This window comes from Aegilops tauschii, chromosome 7 (assembly GCF_002575655.3).
Source record: "Aegilops tauschii subsp. strangulata cultivar AL8/78 chromosome 7, Aet v6.0, whole genome shotgun sequence".
NCBI lineage: Eukaryota > Viridiplantae > Streptophyta > Magnoliopsida > Poales > Poaceae > Aegilops > Aegilops tauschii.
Genome location: NC_053041.3, coordinates 324,844,204 through 324,865,929, shown reverse-complemented (window position 1 = coordinate 324,865,929; position 21,726 = coordinate 324,844,204). Strand labels below are relative to the sequence as shown.

General features: G+C 49.2%; 1 pseudogene; it reads right to left on the bottom strand.

Annotated features, from left to right (window-relative positions):
- Window positions 1–1,357: 1,357 nt before the first annotated feature.
- On the bottom strand, window positions 1,358–9,796 carry LOC109779724 (TOM1-like protein 6; annotated as a pseudogene).
- Window positions 9,797–21,726: the final 11,930 nt, after the last annotated feature.

Genomic DNA, 21,726 nt, shown 5'->3' with positions numbered 1-21,726 from the left:
CGAGGCTCGAGTCTTGCTTTAGAGAAGCTGGCATGATAGCCTTGGTTTATCCTTGCTTTCTGTAAGCCGGCTCTCACGTGACTCAAGCCGCCGTTTTAACCTTGACAAGTTCAAGGTCATAAAGATTGACTGTCAAGAGTATGGGGGTCACCTTTTCAGAGTAGCATCAAGCAGACAGGCAGGTTTAACCAAATTTATTATGGTGTTTTTTGCCGGGTCAAGAGGGTGAGAAAGCTAAACTAGATGAGTTGGAAGCCCCCATGTGACCAATGATCAAGATTAAACAGGATACTCATGTTTAAACTATGCATCATGGCGATTAGTCTTCTTTGGTAACCTTACTTTTTGCCAATAAGGCAGAATACCTATGTTTGAACTGCGCATCATGGCAGCAAGTGCTCTTTGGCGCCCTTTAATTCTTCGCCAACAATAGAAACAGCCCCCGGGTCCGGGGTGTCTTCCTTGCAATGACCCGGGGTTCTTGAATTTGTGAAACCGGCCAAATCTGCTGAGTCGTGTTTGTGTAGACCCCGAGTCTTTAAGATGACTCGAGCAGTCGGCTTGAAATTCTTCATACTTGACCGTGGGATAAATCGGTATGTAGTTGACAGCTGAAGAATGAAATTTATGGAAGCCAGAGGCGTGTGGCTACTTGATGATCTCCGCAATTCTCATTGTATGTCCCCAGTATTGGTGACGCAATATGAACATGCGGAAGGTTAAGGTTGATCGTGGCGGGCTATAAATAATCCCATATGAGTCGCGTGTCAGTAACCCGGTGGATGGTTTGAACCGGCGGCTTGTTCAAGTTGACTGAAACGCAGGGGCGGCGACTAGCATGCCTGTCCATTGATCCATTCGGTGCAGGCGGAGGCTGATAATATATTTATGATTTGCTCCAGAGTTGTTGGAGTAGACCGGGCCGCAAGGGTGGGGGCCTGCGCATGTCCATTGAGAAGCTCGTGCAGACGAGTGCGGCTCTTGTGTGTTGATGTAGACGCGGGAGTTGGCCCTGGGCGTGGACGGATAAATCAGCCGCGGCTTTGTATGTCAGTGCAGACGGGAGAGTCGGGCGCGGGCGCGGATGGATGGGTTGGTCGCGACATTGATGTAGACTGAAACGTGGTGTGACAACTTGTTCGTGTGTTCGTCGAGCAGCGTGGCATAGATGAACACCGCTACAGAATGATGTTAGCGCATGATAATATTGGCGCAAGCTCTGTATTCGTCCCATGATGATCGCTCTTGCAGTGAATAATTGTCCTGCATAAAAAATATCGTAAGCCAGAGTAACTGTTCTCGGATGAAATAGTATGTACTGAAAAATAGATAGGGCAAATAGCACCTGGTATTTTTATCAGATGAATAGGGACGCTGGTGCTGGATACGTTGATGTATATATTGTGGAGGCTGAACTAGATATGCTCCAGTCTGTGCACTCTGTTCACTTTGGGCCCAGGGCGCAACGTAATTGTTGTATGGAGTGTACCCCTGATTTATTGAATACGCCTGGTGGTTGGAAGGGTAATGTTGTCCATTTAATGTTGCAGGCTGATAGTTCGGCGGTAATTGTGACCCATTTGACATGGCCGTCTACTGATTGTAATTTTGGCTCTGAGTCTGAAGAATCTGTAGATGCTTCAGGAGGATACAGATTTGTTCTTTCTTTTTGCTAGCTGAGAAAACTCATCCTCTTCACCCTCTTCAATGGGGATCTCATTTTATGCAAGAACCGGAGGTGCCGATGGCTGTGGTGTTGGATCCTCTCTAAGTATTTCATCTCTCCTTGGTGTTTAACTAGCAAACGAGAAACAGAAGTGATGGCATTGTGTTTTGCAAGTACACTTTGTAAGTGGTCATTTATTTCTAGGCCATGCGATTAGTAGGATTCAAAGTGTTCACCATATGACTCAGTAATTCTGTTGCATCTCTAATATTATCCAGATCCCATGAACTCAGCATTTCAATATCAGATGCCATTCTGTCATTTTAGACTTCCAGTGGGATATGCAGGTGAACCATACGCCTGAGATTGATGCGTCACAGGAGGAGTAAATATTGGAGGGACATCCATAGGACGGCGAGGGAACTTTACTCCTGCCCTCTTTAGTTCAATGTATAACCAGTAATATTATGTATATTTGCCCCCAGATCCACCGAATGCTTCTTGCCATTAGTCCAGAAGTATCAATAGCTTATCCTTCACTTGTAGATCATGTTTCTTTTGAACAATCTAAACCATTCCTTGTAAAATAGGCTGGTCAACAACTTTAGAATGAACATATTTACCACAATTCTTCGTCATTGTCTCCAAGAGCGTCAAAGTAAAAAACGAAACTTTCGGGTCCTTATTCTGCATCCGCTTCTCTACTACTTTTACCAAATCCTTTGTTTGCCATCGGTCGGCATTGAGGCGAGGCAAGGTGGAGGCGGCGGCTCGAGGCCGCACCGACGAGGGCAGGTCGCAGCGGCAGCTTGGTTGGCGTGGCCGTAGAGACGGCGCCCCGGAACAAAACCAAGCGGGCACGTCTCGTAGGCAGATGCGGGCGGCTCAAGGCCGCTCCGGCGAGGGTGGCTCGTAGGCGGATGGTTTGGCACGGCCGCCGTGATGGCCACTAGCAGAGGCAGAGTGAGGCAAAAGCAGGCGGCTGCTGCGGCGGCGGCCATGGCAGGCGGGCGGCTCGAGGCCAAAAACAGCGGGGGCGGCGAGTCGAGGCGAGGCTGTGGAGGAGGTGGCAGCTCGAGGCACACGGGCCATAGTGGCGGTGAGGCGGCAGATCCGGCACGAGGCAGCGAATCAAGGCCGGCGGCTTGGAGGCACATCCGCGACGGCGAGCTTGGTCGAGGCCGTGCGAGTCGAGGACGAGGTGGACGACGAAGACGAGGCCGTCGGCCGTGGCCGTGCGGGCCACTTGGAGGCGAGGTTGCGCGTGGGCGGAGGCGGCTTGAGGCGGCGGAGGCGAGGCTGCAGGGGGCCTCTCAGAGGAGGAGGCGCGTCGAGGCACGCTCCGGCAGTGAGGTGAATAGCCGGCAAGGTGGGTTGTTGCGGCGGAGGTGGCGGCTGAGCGGGCGGCTCGCGTTGGGTCGAGGCCACGGCGGCGGCAGAGAGGCGGAGGTGGCTTGAACGGCCACACCAGTAGAGGCAGGCGGAGAGGTAGGTGGAGAGGTGGCTTGAGGGAACTCGGAAGCAGCCCGCAGCGACGATGGGTTGAAGCGAGTCGGCGGCAGCTCGCGGCAGAGGTGAATCACGATGGTTGCTGGGCAATGGTGCCAGGCAGAGGCGGAGACGGCAGCCTGGCACGGAAACGGCCAGAGCAAAGGCTGGGCCAGGGGCACGTGGACGGCGACTTGAAGGCGGCGGCGAGCAAAAGCATGGCGACGTGGCGGCTCGGAGGCCAGGGCGGCTCTGAAAGCTGAATAAAACCGTTGCTTATTGATGATTTGGTGCGGCATACAAGAGTATATAAGAGGGTACAAACCGACTTGGGGTAGGGGTATAAAACTGACTTGGACTAGAAGTCGTATACCATAATGACTACTCTAACATCCCTCCGCAGTATCAACGGCAGGCTCGACGACGTTGAGACTGAAACAGATATCTTGAAACGGCTTAGTAGGCAGTGCCTTGGTGAAAATGTCAGCAAACTGAGCTGTAGAGGGAACATGAAGCAACCGAACCTGACCAAGAGCAACCTTTTCACGAACAAAATGAATATCAATCTCAATATGCTTTGTGCGTCGGTGTTGAACTGGATTGCTGGTCATGTAGACTGCTGATATGTTGTCACAGTAGACATTAGTGGCCTGCTCAATAGGCCTGTGTAGCTCGGAGAGTAACTGCCGAATCCAGATTGTATCTGCAACGGCATGTGCCACAGCGCGATACTCAGCCTCGGCCGACGAACGTGAGACTGTAACCTGTCTTTTCGAAGACCAAGAAATCAAATTGTTACCAAGAGAAACACAAAAACCGGAAGTGGACCTTCGAGTGTCAGGACAACCTGCCCAGTCTGCATCAGAGTATGCGGTAAGCGAGTTTGGAGAAGAATTATTGAGGTGGAGACCATGATTGGGAGTTCCTTTTAAATACCGAAGAATGCGTTTAACATGATTATAGTGAGGAACCCGGGGATCATGCATATAGAGACATGCTTGTTGAACAACAGAAGAGATTTCAGGATGAGTAATGGGGAGATATTGGAGAGCACCTGTTAGGCTACGATAGAGTGTAGGATCGGAAAAGGGTTCACCGGTAGCCGAAAGTTTAAAACTAGTATCGACAGGAGTGCGAGATGATTGACAGTCAAGCATACCAGCATGATTAAGAAGATCAAGAATATACTGGCGTTGGGAAAGAAAAAGGCTGGAGGAATCTCGAACAACAGCAATGCCTAAGAAATGATGAAGGAGTCCTAGGTCAGTCATAGAAAATTCAGATCTAAGAAGAGAGACAATATGATCTATGAACTTTTGAGAGGAGGCGGTAAGAATGATATCATCTACATAGAGAAGTAAATAGGCAGTGTCAGAAGTTTGATGATACACAAAAAGAGAGGTGTCAGAGAGAGATGGAGTGAAGCCTATTGTTTGAATGAAGGAGGAGAAGCATTGAAACCAAGTTCGTGGGGCCTGTTTAAGACCATAGAGAGATTTCTGAAGAAGACATACATGAGTTGGAAAGGATGGATTTTCAAAACCCAGAGGTTGCTGGCAGTAGACAGTTTCTTGAAGGGAACCATGGAGGAAAGCATTTTTAACATCAAGTTGGTGAATGGGCCATGAAGAGGAGACAACAACACTAAGAACGGTGCGAATGGTGCTAGGTTTAACAACAGGAGAGAAGGTTTCTTCGTAATCAATTCCTTGTTGCTGAGAAAAGCCACGACAAACCCACCTGGCTTTATATCGTGAGAGGCTCCCATCGGAGTGGAACTTTTGGCGAAAAATCCATTTGCCAGAAACAATATTTGTATTGGGAGGACGAGGAACAAGTTGCCAGGTGTTGTTTTGAAGTAAAGCATTATATTCTTCTTGCATGGCAGCGGCCCAATTGGGATCAAGTAGAGCAGTTTTGTAATTCTTTGGAAGAGAAGTGAGAGATACGGAGGTATGAAGGTTTAGGCGGTCTTGGGGTTGATGAAATCCTGATTTGGCCCTAGTACGCATGCGATGATCAATAATCGGGGCTGCTGTAGGAATAGCACGAGGGGGTAAGGTGGGTACTGGTGAGTCTGGTGCAGCAGAAGAGTTGGACGAAGGAGTAGGGCTGGGTGGTGGAGTGGGAGCAGGGCTGGGTGGTGGAGTGGGAGTAGGGGCCGGGGGTGTTGGGGAGGGAGCAGGGGTCGGGGGTGTTGGGGACGTCTCGGGTGGGGTGAGTGTATGGTTGGGATTGGCTATGGTGGGTGTTATTGGTGGTGGTGATAAGTTGTGTTCGGCAGGTAGGGGAGTATATAGTTGGAAAGGACGGGGAGAGGGGGTGTTTGCGGAGCTAGGGGTGTTGGATGGTGTAGTAGTGCGTTGTGAGAAAGGAAAAATGTGCTCAGCAAACGTGACATGACGAGAGACATGAACGTGTCCGGTGTGAAGGTCGGGACAGCGATAGCCTTTGTGCTTGTCAGAGAAGCCGAGAAAAGCACATGGGATAGAGCATGGTGACAATTTATTTGTAGAAGTGGCGTAGGCATTGGGAAAACAGAGACAACCGAAAACACGAACCGCGGAGTAGTCCGGGTGGGAAAGAAAGAGGGAATAATAGGGAGTAGTGTTGGGTTTAGTTTTAGAAGGTCGAATATTTAGAAGGAAGGTGGCCATGTTAGGGCTTCAGCCCAAAACTTGGGAGGCATAGATGATTGAATGAGGAGAGTGCGAACTATATCATTGAGGGTGCGAAGAGAGCGTTCTGCTTTACCATTTTGAGGGGAGGTGTAGGGACATGAGAACCTAAGCAGGATGCCATGTTGTAAGAAGAAAGTACGATTTTTAATGTTATCAAACTCGCGACCATTGTCACATTGGATAAAGCGAATTGGGAGGAAGAAGTGAACAGACACATAGCGTTGAAAATTAAGGAAAAGAGAATGGACCTCGGATTTGTTGCGTAGAGGAAAAGTCCAGACAAAGTGGGTGAAATCATCTAGGATAACAAGGTAGTATTTAAAACCCGAAACACTTGCAATGGGAGAGGTCCATAAATCACAATGTATTAATTCAAAGGGATAAGTGCTACAAGAACTAGAGGAACTAAAGGGAAGACGCACATGTTTGCCTAATTGACAAGACTCGCAAAGCACAGAATTATGAGAGTCCCTATTACATGGTATGGTAAATTCACTAAGCATAGAAGCTAAGACGGCGGGGTTGGGATGGCCCAAGAGACGATGCCAGAGATCGACGGAGGCCAGCATGGATGTTGGAGGGGTGGCGGCAGGAACTCCATTAAGAGAATAAAGATCACCGGAGCTATTTAAGCGAGCAATCTCGGCCTTGGTCAGGTAATCCTTCACAGATAAACCAAAAGGGTCAAATTCAACCGAAACTAGATTGTCGCAAGTAAATTGGCGAACAGAGATAAGATTTTTAATGAGGGCGGGTGCAACTAGAACATCGCGAAGTAAAAGAGGGGGAAGAGGGAAGTTGAGCCTGACCAACACAATATATAGGAATAGATGATCCATCTCCAAGGATAATGGAAGGGAAAGGAGAAATAACCAATTACTAGATGCAGACATATGACTAGAGGCCCCTGAATCAAAGATCCAATCCGTACCTGAGTTTCCTTGTGCAGCAAAGTTATTCATGGCCTGGAGAAAGGCAGCTTGATCCCAGCTCGGCGTCACAGGTGAGGGTGGCGTCGAAAGCAGTGCCGGCGGATACGATGGTGAAGGCAGTAGGGCCGGCTGGGGAGTGTAGTAGGCATTGGCCGGCTGTGGTGGGGGTGGCGTCGGGAGCAGGGCCGGCTGAGGTGTGTAGTAGGCACCGCTGTCGGTGCTGTAATGACCATAAGGAGCATACGTCGGGGCGGTGTGATAGGCATTGGCCGGCTGTCGGGGGTTGAGAACCCCGGGAGCACTAGTAGGCGGCCGAAGGCCGGGTTGCCAGGCACCTGAGTATGCCGGCGGAGCACCGAGGGTGGACGGAGCGGACCAGGGAATGGGCCATGCTTGAACAAGCCCCGTCCAAGGATCATGAGGAGGCCGCCATGCAACCGCAGATGGAGCACTGGTGGGTGGTGCAGGACTCGGTGCTGGTGATGTCGACGGCGGCCTGTAGATAGGGTTTTTGCCGCGGTAGTTCGGACTAGGACGCCAGCCTGGGGGCGGTTGAACAGATGACGATGCGGACGGCCCGGCGGCAGGAGCCGGCCTGGAAGGCGGCGCTGGTGTAGACGACAGAGGAGGACGAGCCGCAGCATGAAAGACCTTGGGGCGAGAGTCCTTGCGAGCTTGTGTTTCCGCCGCGAGTTGTAGCAAGGAACGAACTTCAGCGAAGGTAGGAGGGGGCCGTATCATCGGTATGAATGAGGCTTGCTTGTCAAAGTCTTCGCTGAGGCCGCCGACGACGATATTGATTAGCTGTGAGTCGCTAACTGTATCGCCGAGTTCGCGGAGCTCATCACCAATGGTCTTAACGCGCTGGCAGAACAGGTTCACCGGGGCGTCTCCTTGCACCATATTGCGAAGCTCGGTGTGGGGAGCGTTTGTCGGTGTTGCTTTGGAAGAGCTGACGGAGGGAGTGCCAGATGTTGGCAGCGGTGGCGCCGTCGTGATCGAGCATGTTGAAGATCTCGGTGGTGATGCGGGTGTAGAACCACTGGACGATCGCGAGATCGTCTTTCAACCATTGCGGATCATCGGGGCGGGGAAGACAGTTGGCGGCGACATGCGAGCGCAGGTTGCAGCGGCCGAGGTGGAGATCGAAGAGATGTCTCCAATGGTAGTAGTTGTGGGCGGCGAGATCAAGAACTATGGGGATGTAGGGGCTGACGTCGGAGATTGTGTCAGCAAGAGATATTGGTGCGGCGAGGATGGGTGCAGGGTAGTTTTATGGAGCTATGGTGAGGGCCGAGAGAGAAGCGGCCGCGGCGTTGGCAGCCTTGGCGATGAGTGCGGCCCGGCGCTCGAAGTAGCCGGGCGGCGGCGGCGGCGGTGGCGTTGGCGGAGCCATACCCTAAACCCTGGGACCGGTATCTGATACCATGAAAGCTGAATAAAATGGTTGCTTGTTGATGATTTGGTGCGGCATACAAGAGTATATAAGAGGGTACAAACCGACTTGGGGTAGGGGTACAAAACTGACTTGATAGAAGTCGTATACCATAATGACTACTCTAACAGGCTCGAGGTGCAGCGAGGTCACGAGGCAGCTCGACGATTGTCGTAAGGCAAGGCCACGACGACTGCTGGGTGCAGGCGAGCCCGCAACGGTGCGGTGGCCGGTTGGTCGATGGAGGACGAGGTGGAGGCGGCGGCTCGCGGCGGCTCTTTGGAGGCAAGACGAGGCCAGCCATGAGATCCAGGTCGCGCGGGGGTGGACTAGGTGAGGCAGGCCGCGACTCGGAACGGAGACTGAAGCGGAGGCTTGGCTCCGTCCGAAGCGAGAGGCAGGGCGTGGCTGTGAAGGCGATGTCAAGTCACATCGTTTGACTTTTTTTTCACTGGTTGCCATCTGATCGTGCAGGAGAGAGACGACAAGATCTTGAAACTTGCCGTAGATCGCACTCCTCCTTGGGCTCGGATCTGGACCACCTTTTTTATCTTTCCTTGTTGTCTCGTTGCACTGCCTACCTTGCCGAAGCAACCGAGCCCCAACCCAAAGTGGAGTTGGATTTGTTGGGAAACCGGGGCCACCAGGGATGGCGGCGGCCTTGTGCGTATCGCACGGGCTAGCCCCTCCCGTTTCCCACACTTTACGTTAAGTGGGTACTTATCCCTTAACCCTTTACCCCCTATATAAAGCAACGAGGAGCCATCATTGTAATTGCTGATCATTGATTAATAAAGCTGGTCTCCTCCATATCTCTCTGTGTCATTTAGTTTCGCGTGTTCGACTACTTCGTCTACAACGCTCGCCCTCGCTCCGCAACCTCGGACCGGACTCGCCGGCGGAGTTGCGGAACACGTTATCAGCACGCTTCGCTCCATCAACTCTCCGTCAAGCCTGCGTCAAGCCTGCATCACGCAGGCTTTGGTCGATCCCGCGGAGGTATAAGATCTGATCCCCACTCTTTGCAAAAATGAATTCCTCTCGTTACTGCGATTCCGTTTTTGCGATTAGATTATTTTTCGGATCAATCTACCTATGGTGTGGATTTCTCTCCCAAGAATTGAGCGAACGAATACGTCGCCGACCAATGTCGATGTTCTTGGATCAAGAGAGATTTGTTGACTACACCCTGGGGGGACGGTGATTACACGTACTCCAGATGAGCACGGCACCGCCGCGTTGTACCCGACGTACACGCGTCGTGACGTCCCGAAGACGCACGATCTTGCCATCCCGAGGCAGATGACGACGTCCCCGTCGCCATCGGCGTCGCCATGGCCCTGCTGGCCGTCCCCGTCGCCGCGCTCGCGTGCCTGCTGCACGCGCCGCCCTGCTGGCCGCGACCCCGCTGGTCGCCGGCGCCGCCGTGCTGGCCGTAGCCCCGCTGCCCGCGCCGCGTAGACCCGCCGTGCTGGCCGCCCCGTGGCCGTAGCCGTGGCAGCGCACCGCCCGCCGTGGTCGTGGCCGCGCGCGCTGCGAGCCGTGGCCGTAGCCGCGCCGTGCTGGGCGCGCCGTGCCGGTCGCGCCGCGCCATGGCCGTGCCATGCCGGGACCGCGCCGTGCTGGCTGCCCCCGCGTGCGAGCCGCCGCCGCGCGAGCCCACTGGCCGCCGCCGCACCCCGATGCGGGCGCTAGGGGAAACCCTAGCGTCGCTACGCGCCAGGCCGCTGGCGGCTGGGCCGGCCCACTGGCTCCTGGGCCGGATGGGCCGTGGCCGTGGGGGTTCCTCCAAAAAAAAGGGGGGGGGGGCGCCGGCTGTAGCGCGGCAATTTGCGGTTTAGCACCCGTAGTTTTCAGATTTTACGCGAGTTTTTATTCCTGCTGTAATATTTTGCGTAGAAGCCCCTAGAACTTTCTGTTTTCGCCGAAAACACGTATTTGGGCTTAAAAATGCCTCGGGAATTCAATTTTTGGACTAGTTTTCACATACTAGATGCGCTTAACATGCTATCTTTTGTAACATGATATTATAGTATGATTTTACTGCTGTAGATTAATTGTTTAGCACTCTTAATCATTTAGTAAGTCATATAATAGCATGTTTAAAATATTGGAACGTCATTTTATTGAATAAGTTTATCAACATTGCTTTGTGCAAAAGATTACCTGCTGTAATCTCATGATTTTTGCATAAATCGCAGATGGCCGGAATTGTCAACAAGGAGTTTCCTGAGTTGGCCGAGACAGGGCTGAACTACCTGTCATGGTCCTCAGACTGCGAGATCTTTCTCCAGGGCAAAACCCTCCTGAGGGCGATCGGTAAGGGGGCCCAGCTGTCCGTCACTGATCCCAAGTTTGAAACTGAGAATGCGCAGGCTCTGCACTTTCTCCGTCATCACCTGTCACCTACTCTGAAAGATGAGTATATGGTTGAGCGCAGTGCTTCTGGCCTTTGGACCGCTCTTAAGCAACGGTTTGAGCAGCTAAAGTACACTGTGAAGCCACATGCAGAGGCAGAGTGGATCCGTCTGAGGTTTGCGGACTTCAAGACAGTTGGGGAGTACAATTCGGCTCTGCACCGGATTTGTACGACTCTTCGATTGTGTGGTACTGAGATTACCGACTCCCAGAAGATTGAGAAAACCCTATCCACTTTCCACCCCGACGCGGTCCAGTCCTCACGGAACTACCGCCAGGGGAACTACACGAGGTATTCAGAGTTGATTGATGTCCTCCAGGTGGCGGAGGCGGAGGACGAGGTTCTCAAAAAGAACTTTGTCGCGCAACCACTTGGGGGGAGTTCTCGCCAGGAGGTGAACGCTCTCAAAGTCCACAAGCCTCAACAGAAGAAGAGGGGCCGGAAGGGCAAGAAGAAGGGCCCTCACCCCCCGTCCCGGCTAAGCAGCACAAGCCGGGCAAGGGAGGGCAAAGGCCTCAGGACTGCTTCCATTGTGGCTCGGTGGAGCATTTGTCCCGCCAGTGCCGCGCACCACACGAGGTCGTTGATGCATATAAGGCTTGGAAGCCACGTGAGACGCACCTCGCCTTGGTTCAGGAGGGAGCTCCACCGACGCCCATGGCGGCACCCGTGATGATCGCTACTCCCCCTGCTGCGCCCATAGAGGCGACCCCCGTGGTGCCCATCGCGGCAGCTTTGGCGGTCTCTACCGATGCCCACGTCGCCATGGAGGTTGACCACATGGCCGCCTCGGCGGCGCCGCCACTAGACATTGATGCTGCCTCCAAGATGATTTCTAAGGAGGATCAGCTCACTAGTATGGAGATTGCGGCGGAAGTGAATGGCTTCTTCACCGAGTCCACTTAGCATACCTCTTTGGTTATCATGATTCCGTGATTTGATACAATAAAATTGAATAAATTCGATTTGGTTGTAACCTCTATGAGAGCATAAACTTATTCTTTACTTTGGCGATTGGATGACATTTATTCATTTATTCCATTATTTATACATGATAGCATGTTATGTTCTGAGATGTGTGCATTTATTTTTAATGTATTTTCTTCCTCATTACATTAATTAGATGTCATATTTTAGAACGCGTGTGGCGCCCGAATGGAGGAAACGTGCCTTGCCGATAGCGCCACCACTCATACCATTTTACGAGAAACTAAGTACTTTGAGTCCATTAAAAAATCTCCAGGAAGTATTATGACAATCGCCGGCTGCGGTTCTCACATAGTTGGCTCCAGACGAGCCACTATTATACTCCCCATGGGAACAACTTTGATCATTAATGATGCGTTGTTGTACCCGGAGTCGACTCGTACTCTTTTGAGCTTTAGAGACATCCGCGCTAATGGTTTCCATGCTGAGACCGATGATGAAAACGGCAAGGAGTGCCTACTCATCACAAAACGGGATGCAGGTGGTAAACATGTTATCGAAAGGCTTCCTTCGTTTGACACAGGGCTATACTACACTAAGATCATAGCACCGCCCGTGTACACTACCCTCAAGACCATTTTTAGAAGCTCTGAACTCTTCTGCCTCTGGCCCGATAGGTTAGGCCACCCCGGACTTAGGATGATGAGAAATATAATTAACAACTCACATGGCCATAATGTTAACGTGAAGAACTTCCCGAATCCCGATGATTTCGTGTGCTCCGCATGCGCTAAGGGGAAGTTAGTCATTAGGCCATCGCCCCTCAAGGTGAGGGATGAAATCCCCGCGTTCTTGGAACGTATCCAAGGGGACATATGCGGTCCAATTCAGCCCCTCACGGGGCCGTTTCGGTACTTCATGGTGCTCATTGATGCTTCCTCTAAATGGTCCAATGTTTGCCTGCTGTCAACAAGGAACCATGCCTTTGCAAAATTGATCTCACAGATCATACAAATGAGGAATAATTTCCCGGATTATCGTATAATGTCTATTTGAATGGACAACGCCGGCGAATTTACTTCAAAGGCGTTCGATGATTATTGCATGGCAATGGGAATCAAAGTTGAGCACTCGGTACCACATGTTCATACACAAAATGGACTTGCCGAGGCATTGATTAAAAGAATTAAATTCATTACCCGACCACTCCTTCAGGGTTGTAATTTACCAACTACATGTTGGGGCCACGCGGTGTTACACGCGGCTAATCTCATCAACTTTCGACCGTCGGCCTACAACATCCACTCTCCTGTTCAACTTGCGCAAGGGTCGGCACCAAAAATTTCCCACCTTCGTAGGTTCGGTTGCCAGGTATATGTACCAATACCACCCCCTCAGCGATCAGCGATGGGCCCGCTCCGTAAGTCGGGGATATACGTTGGTTATGAGACTGTGTCCATAATCAGGTATCTGGACCCCATGACAGGTGACTGTCACACGGCTCGTTTTGCTGATTGCATTTTTGACGAGGATCTTTTCCCGACTTTAGGGGGGAGAATCAACCCCTTGATGCTAAAAGTCGAGAAATCACGTGGCAGGCCACGGGGATCCACGCTCATGACCCGCGCACTGCTGAGACTGAGAGAGAAGTCCGAAAGATAATAGATTTGCAGTCTTTAGCAATTCAACTGCCCGACCACTTTAGTGACTTAAAGACTGTGACAAAATCGCATGTGCACGCGCGCAATGCACCGAAAAGTGTTGAAATACCAAAGAAAAATGATGTTATACCCGCTCCCGTCCAAAGGCCTAAAAGGACGAGAAATCCGGCTTCTCAAATCCCAAGTACTCGAGGACGCCTGACGAAAAAGGATAAGAGAGATTTATCACAGCCTGTCACCAAAGTACCCCAAATTGAAACGGGGAGCCAGTCGAGACCTGGCACAAGTACGGAAAATTCAGTGCACGAAATTCCGGACTTAAACTTTCCCATAGGGGAAACACCCAGCGGAGATGTGAGCGCACACATCGGCGCGGGAAATCTAAAGGACCTTGCTCCCATAATGGGAAATTTGGTAGAGCAAGTGTTTGCGCCGGATGCGCTCCATGACGAAATGGCCATAAATTATATTTATACGGGAGAGTCCCTGAACCGAGCAACGGTGATTGTCGACATCAACTTTGCTACGAAAATTGCCTCAATCATAGATCTTGACCCTAAGCCTGACACGCTCGCTGATTGCAAGAAAAGGTCAGATTGGAAAGATTGGCAGCAGGCAATTACTGCCGAATTATTATCTCTCAACAAAAGGAAGGTGTTCGGACTAGTTTGTCGAACTCCTCCCCACATTCGCCCTGTTGGCCATAGGTTGGTTTTTGTTCGAAAGAGAGATGAAAATAATAAGGTAGTACGGTACAAAGCAAGGCTCGTTGCTCAAGGGTTCACTCAACGACCAGGTGTCGATTTTGAGGAGACTTATTCCCCAGTCATGGATGGAGTTACCTTTATATACTTGATCTCGATGGCAGTAAACATGGGCTTGAAAATCAAACTAATGGATGTTGTCACTGCTTACCTATATGGTAACTTGGATTCGAACATATACATGAAGGTTCCAGAAGTTATCCCTGTTCCGAATCATGATAGAGCAAACAGGGGTCTATACAGTGTTCAACTTCAAAAGGCACCGTACGGACTCAGACAGTCTGGTAGAATGTGGTACAATCACTTAAGTGATTTCCTTCATGAGAAGGGCTACACGAGCAATAAAGATTGCCCATGTGTTTTTATACGGCGATCCCAAGATGGATTCTGTATAATCTCGGTGTACGTGGACGATTTAAACATAATCGGTACGCCTGAGGATATTGAGGAAGCGAGTTCCTACCTGATGTCAGAATTCGAGATGAAGGATTTGGGTAAAACCAAGTTCTGTCTAGGTGTGCAACTTGAACATTCCCCTGATGGGATTCTAGTGCACCAGTCGGCCTACACCCAGAAGGTGTTGGAAAGATTTGGATTTGATAAGGCATATCCTTCTAAGACCCCGATGGTCGGAAGATCTTTACAGCCAGACAAGGACCCGTTCAGGCCAAAGGAAGAGGGGGAGGAAACTCTGGGACCAGAGGTTCCTTACCTGAGTGCAGTTGGAGCACTCATGTACCTCACAAATTGTACACGGCCAGACATTGCGTTCGCCGTTAGTTTGCTTGCTCGGTACAGTTCTGAACCTACCAAGAGGCATTGGAAAGGTGTCAAGGATGTCTTCCGTTACCTGCAAGGGACCAAAGATCTTGGCCTGTTTTATAAAAGAAATCAAGACCTATCTATTATAGGCTATGCCGATGCTGGGTACCTATCAGACCCGCATGATTGCAAATCGCAGACTGGATATGTTTTCCTTTGTGGTGGAACTGCGTTTTCCTGGAAATCGTCCAAGCAAACACTTGTGTCGACTTCCACGAATCACTCGGAAATCATGGCACTATTCGAAGCGTCAAAAGAGTGTGTATCACTTCAGCGGATGATCGGCCACATTCAGCAGACATGTGGGCTGAACACCGTACAAACCCCTACCATTATCTATGAAGATAATGCTGCTTGTGTTGCACAAGTCTAGATGGGTTATGTGAAGAGTAACCTCACAAAGCATATTAGTCCCAAGTTCTTCTATGCACATGAGCTGCAACAGTTGAACGAGGTGAGAGTTTTGCATCCTAAGTCCTGTGACAATCTTGCTGATATGTTCACTAAATCATTACCGGCATCAACCTTAGAGAGGTGTGTGCGTGGAATCGGGATGATGAGACTTAGAGAGATGCAAGGTTCAGGGGGAGAAACTTCACAAGCTCGTCGCTAAAATCTCAATCCTGATGATCGAGTACTCAACTTGATGGTTGAGTGGATTGTACTCTTTTTCCCTTGAGTGAGTTTTCCTGATGTTTCTCACACGAGGTTTTTGACGAGGCAATTCGTGCAATACAACAATGTATACTGTGTGCTCTTTCTCCATATTTTTTCCCACTGGGTTTTTCGGAGTTTTGAGGCATGGATATACGGATAATTACCCAAGGGGGAGTGTTGGGAAACCGGGGCCACCAGGGGTGGCGGCGGCCTCGTGCGTATCGCATGGGCTAGCCCTCCCGTTTCCCCTACTTTACGTTAAGTGGGTACTTATCCCTTGACCCTTTACCCCCTATATAAAGCAACGAGGAGCCATCATTGTAATTGCTGATCATTGATTAATAAAGCTGGTCTCCTCCATATCTCTCTGTGTCATTTACTTTCGCATGTTCGACTACTTCGTCTACGACGCTCGCCCTCGCTCCGCAACCTCAGACCGGACTCGCCGGCGGAGTTGCGGAACAGGATTTTCCTATTTGGATCCTGTGGATGAGGCTAGCTAAGACCCGAAGTGGAGCGGAGTGAAACGGTTAAATCTGATGTGACTTGATGCGCACCGCACTGCATACGTACTTGAGGGCAGCGAGTCAGTTGGTAGACTGAATGAATCGTGTGTGGTAGCGCACGGAACAGATGCAACCCCAATTTCTTTCTTAATTCAGATCTTGTATCCTGCATAGTTGTTCCATGCCGGCTCTTATTCATCCTACCCTTCGCGAGTTTCTCGATCCTTGAGGAGCTCCCTCCAAGAACGCAACACCACCGTGCATCAGCCCCACGGGGGTGACAACTGTCGTGGTTTTGTCACGGCAGATGTCCTAGTGTAAGGAGCTAGTCGTGAGGCCATGGCAACTAGGTGATCGCTTGAACGGGGTTGGTCGGAATCGAGAGATGCGGGTTTTACCCAGGTTCGGCCACTCGCAGTGGAGTAAAAGCCTACATCCTGCTTGATTGATATTGATGATGATAATCTCGATTACAAGGGCGGTGTTTTGCTACCTCTATCTCGAGACCATCTACTTTGATCATGTCTACGACTTGTCTGTCTGTCTAAACTTGTCACTCTTGGGGTGCCTTGCCCCTCCTTATATATGTTGAAGGGGCTGGCTTACATGTAGAGTCCTAGTAAGATTAGGACTAGTCTATCTTCTATTAGAAACTAGATACAAGTCCGGCTCTTGCTTCCCTTGCCAGGTCTTGCTCTTCTTGGGCCTTCTCCATGAGCCGGCTGTCCAGGCCTCTCCTTGAGCTGGCCCTGCCACGAGCCGCCTTCCGGGCCTTGGGCCTTGCCGCTTGTCCGGCCCACAGACCGGATCACCAATGAGCCGCCAAGTCCGGGCTGGTTACCGATGATGCGCCAAGTCCCGGTCGGGTCATACTTCAGGCTGGGTTATTGTTGGGGAACGTATTAATTTCAAAAAAATTCTATGCACACGCAAGATCATGGTGATGCATAGCAACGAGAGGGGAGAGTGTTGTCCACGTATGGAGTTTCTTCATGCGCTTTACACCAATATGACCTAAACGGCAGTGCCACAAATAAGTTGCACTATCATTATTAACTTTGCATCTTTTGGCTTAATTATTATGAATATGTGTATCACTACGATCGAGATCCAACAAACCATTTTATTGGGTGTATGACCATAGAAGGTTTTATTCATGTAAACAGAACAACAATTATTCTCTAATTTAAATGAATAACCGTATTGCAAAAAACATGATCAAATCATATTCATGCTCAACGCAAACACCAAATAACACTTATTTAGTTTCAACACTAATCCCGAAAGTATAGGGAGTGTGCGATGATGATCATATCAATCTTGGAACTACTTCCAACACACATCGTCACCTCGCCTTTTACTAGTCTCTGTTTATTCTGCAACTCCCGTTTCGAGTTACTACTCTTAGTAACTGAACCAGTATCAAATGCCGAGGGGTTGCTATAAACACTAGTAAAGTACACATCAATAACATGTATATCCAATATACCTTTGTTCACTTTGCCATCCTTCTTATCCACCAAATACTTGGGGTAGTTCCGCTTCCAGTGACGCAGTAGAAGCACTTAGTCTCAGGCTTAGGACCAGACTTAGGCTTCTTCACTTGAGCAGCAACTTGCTTGCCGTTCTTCTTGAAGTTCCCCTTCTTCCCTTTGCCCTTTTCTTGAAACTAGTGGTCTCGTCAACCATCAACACTTGATGTTTTTCTTGATTTCTACCTTCGTCGATTTCAGCATCACGAAGAGCTCGGGAATTACTTTCGTCATCCCTTGCATACTATAGTTCATCACGAAGTTCTACTAACTTGGTGATGGTGACTAGAGAATTCTGTCAATCACTATTTTATCTGGAAGATTAACTCCCACTTGATTCAAGCGATTGTAGTACCCAGACAATCTGAGCACATGCTCACTGCTTGAGCTATTCTCCTCCATCTTTTAGCTATAGAACTTGTTGGAGACTTCATATCTCTCAACTCGGGTATTTGCTTGAAATATTAACTTCAACTCCTGGAACATCTCATATGGTCCATGACGTTCAAAACGTCTTTGAAGTCCCGATTCCAAGCCGTTAAGCATGGTGCACTAAACTATCAAGTAGTCATCATATTGAGCTAGCCAAACGTTCATAACGTCTGCATCTACTCCTGCAATAGCTCTGTCACCTAGCGGTGCATCAAGGACATAATTCTTCTATGCAGCAATGAGGATAATCCTCAGATCACGGATCCAATCCGCATCTTTGCTACTAACATCTTTCAACATAATTTTCTCTAGGAACATATCAAAAATAAACACAGGGAAGCAACAACGCGAGCTATTGATCTACAACATAATTTGCAAAAATACTATCAGGACTAAGTTCATGATAAATTTAAGTTCAATTAATCATATTACTTAAGAACTCCCACTTAGATAGACATCCCTCTAATCCTCTAAGTGATCACGTGATCCATATCAACTAAACTATGTCCGATCATCACGTGAGATGGAGTAGTTTCAATGGTGAACATCACTATGTTGATCATATCTACTATATGATTCACGCTCGACCTTTCGGTCTCCGTGTTCCGAGGCCATATCTGCATATGCTAGGCTCGTCAAGTTTAACCTGAGTATTCCGCGTGTGCAACTGTTTTGCACCCGTTGTATTTGAACGTAGAGCCTATCACACCCGATCATCACGTGGTGTCTCAGCACGAAGAACTTTCACAACGGTGCATACTCAGGGAGAACACTTTTATCTTGAAATTTTAGTAAGAGATCATCTTATAATGCTACCGTCAATCAAAGCAAGATAAGATGCATAAAAGATAAACATCACATGCAATCAATATAAGTGATATGATATGGCCATCATCATCTTGTGCTTGTGATCTCCATCTCCGAAGCACCATCATGATCACCATCGTCACCGGCGCGACACCTTGATCTCCATCGTAGTATCGTTGTCGTCTCGCCAACTTATTGCTTTTACGACTATCGCTACCGCTTAGTGATAAAGTAAAACAATTACATGGCGATTGCATTGCATACAATAAAGCGACAACCATATGGCTCCTGCGAGTTGCCGATAACTCGGTTACAAAACATGATCATCTCATACAATAAAATTTAGCATCATGTCTTGACCATATCACATCACAACATGCCCTGCAAAAACAAGTTAGACGTCCTCTACTTTGTTGTTGCAAGTTTTACGTGGCTGCTACTGGGCTTAGTAAGAACCGTTCTTACCTATGCATCAAAACCACAACAATAGTTTGTCAAGTTGGTGCTGTTTTAACCTTCGCAAGGACCGGGCGTAGCCACACTCGGTTCAACTAAAGTTGGAGAAACTGACACCCGCGAGCCACCTCTGTGCAAAGCACGTCGGAAGAACCAGTCTCGCGTAAGCGTACGCGTAATGTCGGTCCGGGCCGCTTCATCCAACAATACCGCCGAACCAAAGTATGACATGCTGGTAAGCAGTATGACTTATATCGCCCACAACTCACTTGTGTTCTACTCGTGCATAACATCAATGCATAAAACCAGGCTCGGATGCCACTGTTGGGGAACGTAGTAATTTCAAAAAAATTCTACGCACACGCAAGATCATGGTGATGCATAGCAACGAGAGGGGAGAGTGTTGTCCACGTACCCTCGTAGACCGAAAGCGGAAGCGTTAACACAACACGGTTGATGTAGTCGTACGTCTTCACGATCCGACCGATCAAGTACCGAACGCACGGCACCTCCGAGTTCAGCACACGTTCAGCTCGATGACGTCCCTCGAACTCCGATCCAGCCGAGTGTTGAGGGAGAGTTTCGTCAGCATGACGGCGTGGTGACGATGATGATGTTCTACCGACGCAGGGCTTCGCCTAAGCTCCGCTACGATATTATCGAGGTGTAATACGGTGGAGGGGGGCACCGCACACGGCTAAGAGATCAATGATCAATTGTTGTGTCTATGGGGTGCCCCCTGCCCCCGTATATAAAGGAGCAAGGGGGAGGCCGCCGGCCAAGGAGGAGAGCGCGCCAAGGGGGGAGTCCTACTCCCACCGGGAGTAGGACTCCTCCTTTCCTTGTTGGAGTAGGAAAAGGGAAGGGAGAAGGAGAAAGAAGGAAGGGAGCGCCCCCCCTCCCTAGTCCAATTCGGACTAGTCCATGGGGAGGGGTGCGGCCTCCCTTTGGGGCTTTTCTCTCCTTTCCCGTATGGCCCATTAAGGCCCAATACGAATTCCCGTAACTCTCCGGTACTCCGAAAAATACCCGAATCACTCGGAACCTTTCCGAAGTCCGAATATAGTCATCCAATATATCAATCTTTACGTCTCGGCCATTTCGAGACTCCTCGTCATGTCCCTGATCTCATCCGGGACTCCGAACTCCTTCGGTACATCAAAATATATAAACTCATAATAAAACTGTCATCGTAACGTTAAGCGTGCGGACCCTACGGGTTCGAGAACTATGTAGACATGACCGAGACACCTCTCCGGTCAATAACCAATAGCGGAACCTGGATGCTCATATTGGTTCCCACATATTCTACGAAGATCTTTATCAGTCAGACCGCATAACAACATACGTTGTTCCCTTTGTCATCGGTATGTTACTTGCCCGAGATTCGATCGTCGGTATCTCGATACCTTGTTCAATCTCGTTACCGGCAAGTCTCTTTACTCGTTCCGTAATACATCATCCCGCAACTAACTCATTAGTCACAATGCTTGCAAGGCTTATAGTGATGTGTATTACTGAGTGGGCCCAGAGATACCTCTCCGACAATCGGAGTGACAAATCCTAATCTCGAAATATGCCAACCCAACAAGTACCTTTAGAGACACCTGTAGAGCACCTTTATAATCACCTAGTTACGTTGTGATGTTTGGTAGCACACAAAGTGTTCCTCCGGTAAACGGGAGTTGCATAATCTCATAGTCATAGGAACATGTATAAGTCATCAAGAAAGCAATAGCAACATAATAAACGATCGAGTGCTAAGCTAACGGAATGGGTCAAGTCAATCACATCATTCTCCTAATGATGTGATTCCATTAATCAAATGACAACTCATGTCTATGGCTAGGAAACATAACCATCTTTGATCAACGAGCTAGTCAAGTAGAGGCATACTAGTGACACTCTGTTTGTCTATGTATTCACACATGTATCATGTTTCCGGTTAATACAATTCTAGCATGAATAATAAACATTTATCATGATATAAGGAAATAAATAATAACTTTATTATTGCCTCTAGGGCATATTTCCTTCAGTTATACCGTGGGGTATATCCCCGACAGTATGGATACCAAGTGACATTCAAGTTATCATTTACGACAAGAACTACAACAAAGAAATAGCTAAGTCAAAAACTTTGAATCAAATTCTTTATTATAGTTGCTACTTTTTCTTGAAATAGTCTTTGTATGAAAAACCTGCACACGAAGGAACCTTGTCGGAATCAATCGTTCTCTTACTTTATTTTGAGTCCGCTCAGCAATTTAAGTAGCTGCATTGAGACCGTCATGTGTGATCTTGATGGCAGTGGCACTTCCGGCAGGCTGCTAAGGATCCGTTCCTCGAGCGCTCACGGCAAGAGTGTGCGCACTGGCAAGTTTCCGCAAGTGTAGGGTACAAAAACATACAAAGGCAGAATCAAACAAGGAATACATGATACACTCATTCAATGGCACAAGTTATATACATCAAAACACGTAGTGCAGTTGTAACTTAAGACAAATTGTTTGTTACATGGATTGCACTCGCACAAGATGC